Below are 6470 nucleotides of genomic sequence, written 5' to 3' on the forward strand. Positions count from 1 at the left end.
AGATAGTCCCTCTCGTGTGCTCTTAAAAGAGAGAAGAAAAAATAGCATTTTTGGACTGTGGTTTACTGGAAAGCAAAACTGCAGATAAGGGGAAACTACTATGTATTAGTTGGCATTATGTCCTTCAATCCTTTATCCTTTTTGAGACAAGCTTCTACAAGTAGCCAATTCTGCCCTCAACCTCATGACCTTTTTGCTTCTCCTCTATCTCCTAATTGCTGAGGTCACCATACCAGCTAAAGTTTACCACATTCATCATTTTTAAAAATTTATAGTAATTAGGGCCAAAGCCAAGGATTTGCATATGCTAAGCAATTGTTCTACCACTGAACCTCATTCCCAGACCTGAAATTCTCTAGGAAGAAAAAATGTATCTCTTTTTGCTCACTTATTAATTCAAGAAAATAAGGTATTTATATCAGTATAAATTCAAGTGCATTTATCTTATTATTTGTTTTATAATAGCACAGGCAGACAGGCACAGGAGAAAGGTTATTGTAAGGTTTATTAGAGGAGCCATATTTCCCCCGAGAGGGAGCACCATGGCACCTGCCCCTATCCTGGTTGCAGGAGAGTCTGGGGGTCAGAAGTGAGGTAAATGGGAGCTCATGTGGGTCTGGGCAGAGAGAGGGAAGGGCCAGCTGTGTGGTGGCAACTCCAGGTCTGGGTGGAGCTGAGGACCAAAGCTGGGGATAATACTAACACAAATAGCTGGTTAAAACTATTTCTGATGTCATGAGATTGTTTCTGGCAGAGACTAGCACTTGAATCATTAAATAAGGAAAATGAACCTCATCAGTGTGGAGAGACATCTTTTACTCTGTTTGGGATTCAAATGGAACAAAAAGACAAAGGAAGTGTGGATTTGCTCCTTCTTCTGGATCTAGGACATCTATTACATCCTAATCTGGGAAGATAGTACTTGTGATTCTCAGGACATCAAGCTTGGACTAGACCTACCCCTACTAGTTTTCCTGGTTTGTATATTGTAGACAGCAGATTGTGGGGCTTTTCAGTTTCTATAATTATATAATTCCTGTTAGTTGCATTTATGGAGAACCCTAACACTATTATTTTGCTTATGCTGTTCCAGCTTAGACCAATAGGAGCTCTTTCAGGATAAATCCTGTGCTCTTTTGACATATTTTCACTCATCCTTTTGCTTTTTGGGGCTTGGATTTCCTTACCTATGGATAAAATGCACCAGACTCATCTTATATTTTCTCTGCACAGCCTTAGAATTAAACATTTCTCCTTATCAAAGTCCCAGGAACTTGAACTCTTGGCCTGAACACTATCCCTGAGCTTTTGTGCTCAAGGCTAGTGCTCTACCACTTGAGCCACAGCTCTACTTTGGGCTATTTGTGGTTAATTGGAGACAAGAGTCTTATTAACTAAACTTCCCAGGCTGGCTTTGAACTGCAATCCTCATATCTCAGCCGCTTGAGTAACTAGAATAACAGGCATGAGCCACTGGCATCCAGGAAGAATGATATCTTAAAAACAAAATTTAGATGTACTCATTGGTATTGGGATGTCACTGATTTCAGCCACACATAACAGAAAATTAGGAAATAGGTCATGTGTATACTAGGACAACTTTACAAACCTATCTATCACTATTTCTTTGGAGGGGGTAGTACAGGAGTTTTAAACTCAGGGCCTCATATGTGCTAGTCAGGAGCTCTATCACTAAGACATGACCTAGTTATTTTTCCATAGTTATTTTTGAGTTAAAGTCTAGCTTCCTGTTAGGGCTCACACTTGGACCAAAATCCTACTCTTTTTTTTTTTGCTTTCCCAATGTAGCTAGGATGAGAGCCTCACTATGATGTCCATATTCTGTTTCCATTAGATGGAGTCTCTAAGACTTTTCTTCCCATGTCAGCCTGGCAACTATACTGTCTCAACCTCTCACATAGCTAGGATACAGGTGAATGCCACATTGCCTACCTATTGGTTAAGACATGATCTCACTGTATGCTGAAGCTGTCCTTCAACTGTGATCTTCCTGATCTTGGGCTTCAAAGTAGCTAGGATTTCCAGCTATGAATCACCAGTGCCTAGTTTCTATCATTATTTATTTGTATATTTGCATAGTTTATGGTCTGAATGACTGTGTCCAGCAAAAATTTGCAAGTAATCTCCAATGTGGTATTAAAAGGTGGGGCTGCAGGGCTCACACCTGTGATCCTAGCTATTCAGGAGGCTGAGATCTGAAGATCACAGTTCAAAGTCAGCTGGAGCAGGAATGTCTATGAGACTTTTATCTCCAATTAGCCACCAGAAAACTGGTGTTTTGAGCTGTAGCTCAAAGTGTTAGTGCACTACCCTTGAGCACAAAAGCTCAAGGACAGTGCCTAGGCTCTGAGTTCAACCTCCAGGACTGACAAAAAAATAAATAAAAGAAAAGGTGGGGCCAGGCTCTGGTAGTTCACACCTGTAATCCTAGCTACTCAGGAGGCTGAGATCTGAGGATTTCAGTTCAAACCCAGCCTGGGCAGGAAAGTCCGAGAGACTATTAACTCCAATAAACCACCAGAAAACCGGAAGTGGGGCTGTGGCTCAAGTAGTAGAGTTGAGCTGAAGAGCTCCCAGAGTTCAAGCCCCACGACCAAAAAAAAAAAAAAAAGAGGTGTCCTTAGGAGATGATTAGGTCACAGGAGTTCCATCCTCATAAGTGAAATTAATGTCCTTATAAAACAGGACTAAAACACTCTTAGACCCATTTCTACCATGTGTAAACATGGCTAGCAGGGAGTGGGTTCTCAGCAGACATCTAATCTCCTGGCACCCTGATCTTGAACTTTCTAGCCTCCATATCTGTGAGCAATAAATTTATGTTGCTTATTAATTGTCCATTCTAAATCATTTTATTTTAGCAGCCAAACCTAAGGTAGTATATAAAAAATTGATCTGATTATGTAATCTGATTCTAATCCATGTTCATAGTTTAGTCTAGCTTCTTCCCTTAATTACTTGAACTTCTTTCTCTGATAGTGAGAAAACAGACTTCCCAATATCTACTATCTGTTTACTCACTCATTTTGAAATCAAAACACACATACAGAAAGAGACTCCATAAAAATTTTCCTAACATCTCACATGCTGGGATTATCCTTATTTTCCCTAAACCTCTATGCCTGTTATTTTAATGTCATAATACATGCCTTTCCATATAGTTTGCCAAGTCTAAATGTAATAAACACAAAGGCATAGAAATGTGTCTCTATGTTTGTATGTATTTTGTTCTACAGAAAGCATTTGGTCTGAAAATAGAATCTGAGAAATAGAATGTTTTACAAACACACCACTTAATTCTAAAGTACAGTCAAGATTAAGAATCACTGGCCAAAGGGCAAACAAATGCAGTAATGATATTCATTGGACACTATGTTGAAAATGTACTACTTGTATACAACTTGTGGGTGGAAATGGGAGGGAAAAACTTGGAGAGAGAGAGGGAAGGTAAAACATTGGCCAGAAAGAAATGTACTCTTTACCTCACATATAACTGTTACCCTTCTGTATATCACCTTTATAATAACAATAAAGGTATTTTTAAGAAGGAATCACTGATTATACTAAGCCAAATATGTCCATCCTTGCATGGTTGTATGGGATGATGTCAGATGCATTTGTAATCAGAGAGACAGAGACTTCTGTCTGTCTGTCTGTCTACCTATCTATCCATCTATCTACTTATCTATATGCCTATCTACCTCTATATATCTATCTGTAGATATATCTGTCATATATTCATATATCTAGATATATCTATAGAGAGATAGACATAAACAAGCAAACTATAGAAATAAGGAATGAGTTAGACTAGAAACATGAAACTTCATGATATAAAGAAAAGCTGATATAAAGAGCACAGGTTAAAATAGACAAAAATACAAAAAATGAGGAGCTACTATAAGCCACTTGGAACAAGAAAACCTAAGTGTTGCAGGCAGGAATACCCCTTCAATTTTGATAGTTTCCTAGTTGCTAGTCTGGAAAAATCATGTTCCTTTCTATAGTGAACTTAGCTAAGAAGTGATGTAGCAACTAAAATAGTCTGATAATAATATATAGATCTGAAAGAAGAATAAATGAAAGGAAGGAAATTGATCAAAATTCTGGAGATAAGGTAATGAATGATCTGGGTACTGGTGGCTCATGCCTGTAATCGTACCTAATTAGGAGCTGAAAGCTGAGGATCGCAGTTTGAATCCAGTGCAGGAATTAAAGAAGAAAAGTGTGTGAAACTCGTTTTCTCTCCCCTCCTCCCTCCCTACCTCTTCCCTCCTTCTTCCCTTCCCTCCCTCCCTCCCTCCCTCCCTCCCTCCCTCCCTCCCTTCCTTCCTTCCTTCATGTACTGGTCCCAGGGCTTGAACTCAGGGCCTAGGTGCTGTTTCGGAGTCTCATGGTCTCTCCTGCCAGGGCTGGCTTTGAACCGAGATCCTCAGATCTCATCGTCTTGAGTAGCTAGGATTACAGGCGTGAGCCACCAGCGCCCGGCTCAAATGATTGATAGCTGCTGTACAGATCTCTCTCTTTTTTTTTTGTCAGTCGTGGGGCCTGAACTCTGGGCCTGGGCGCTGTCCCTAAGCTCTTCAGCTCAAGACTAGCGCTCTACCACTTGAGCCACAGCACCACGTCTCCTGCGAGACTCTTATCTCCAATAAACCACCAGAAAATCAGAAGTGGCACTGTGGCCCTAAGTGGTAGAGTGCTAGCCTTGAGCAAAAGCTAGCCTTGAGGAACAGCACCCAGGCCCTGACTTCAAACCCAATGACAAAAAAAAAAGAAAGGAAGAAAGAAAGAAAGAAAGAAAGAAAGAAAGAAAGAAAGAAAGAAAGAAAGAAAGGAAGGAAGGAAGGAAGGAAGGAAGGAAGGAAGGAAGGAAGGAAGGAAGGAAGGAAGGAAGGAAGGAAGGAAGGAAGGAAGGAAGGAAGGAAGGAAAGTAAGAAGAAAGAAAGAGGCAAGAAAACAAACAATGATATTCACATATGTATTATGGGCTCCCCAACATTTCTCGGGTTCCTTGGCAATCAAGTTGGAGGCCTGTGTCTATTCTGATTGTGTTGTTTCTGTTTCATAGCTCCTAAAGCCATATAGCTAGGAGCTAATGTGAGTCCTCTGTGCTTTGAATCCTGGAAGATTTAAACTTGGAAGCAATGAAAGTTAAGATGGAATATTTGGAAGATAGACATATCCATGATCTATAGGAACATGATCAACAATAGCCAGCAGACTTTTTGGAACTTCATGAGAAGGACCTGAGACCTACAAGACACTCCTAGGCTAAGTTATGAATACTGGAGGCAAGAGTTCGGAGTGGGGAAATGTTATCTTACTTTGGCCTAGTCTAGCTCATCTCATCCAGTCTAATTCATGAATATATGCATTTCACATTTTGTGTATCTATACAGCTGCATCAAATTAGAAAAATATATCTTTGCTCTTTCTGGAAGAGCTAGAAACAGTATTATTTAATCTTATAAAATTCAATTATTGCACTTATTGCAATGATTCAATTTGGGACATATGTGCATATATGTCCATACATGCTCATTCATATTTTTATTTTTTGTTGTTGTTGTTTTTTGGGGTCCAGTTGTGGGGCCTGAACTCTGGGCCTGGGCACTGTCCCTCAGCTCTTCAGCTCAAGGCTAGCACTCTACCACTTGAGCCACAGCGCCACTTCCAGCTTTTTTCTTTTTGCGTATGCGGTGCTGAGGAATCGAACCCAGGGCCTCATGCATGCAAGGCAAGCGCTCTACCACCGAGCCAACTTCCCAGCCCATCATTCATATTTTTAGATGTTCTGAAAAGGGAAAAGGATTGAGAGGTAGGAAGCAGGGAAGAAGTGAGGAAAGAAGGAGAGAGAACTGGAGGAAATCTAGGTATGCATCATGATGGAGCAGAATGGAAGGAACAAAACCTCAAAGCACTCAGTGAACTGCTCAGGAGCAGTCGTGGCTCCTGTGACTGAAAAGGCTAAAAAGGAATAAATAAGACAGGGTCCACAATCATACTCTAGCCAGTGCCTGGTGGCCCTCTAGGTTGACAAAAGAGAAAGAATGGGACAGAGAAGGCCATGAAATCTGTGTTCTAGGAACAGCAATTTCTCCCATATCATTCTCTAGCATCTGAGCCAATGCTGACCACCATCCCCAGCTGTGGTTTAACAGCCTTGTAGCTGCAGGTGGCAGAGGGTGTATAAGCAGTCAGATGGATACCACAGTGGTGAGTTTGACTACAGACCATGAGACAGGAGTGCAAAATACCACTGTAAAACTTGGCTGTGCCAAAGGGTCAGAGAGCTGGCAGACTTAGCTATGATGCAATTAGAGTAGGAGGTGGTCATAGAGGAAGTGAGTGTTAGACAGAAACAGAAACTCTTCCCCAAATGAACTAGCCACTGAAATTTCAAAGCACATGCATAAATCTAAGCTGACAGACAAACCAGCCAGGAA

This window comes from Dipodomys spectabilis, unplaced genomic scaffold (assembly GCF_019054845.1).
Source record: "Dipodomys spectabilis isolate Male_0828 unplaced genomic scaffold, ASM1905484v1 ptg000053l, whole genome shotgun sequence".
Taxonomy (NCBI): domain Eukaryota; kingdom Metazoa; phylum Chordata; class Mammalia; order Rodentia; family Heteromyidae; genus Dipodomys; species Dipodomys spectabilis.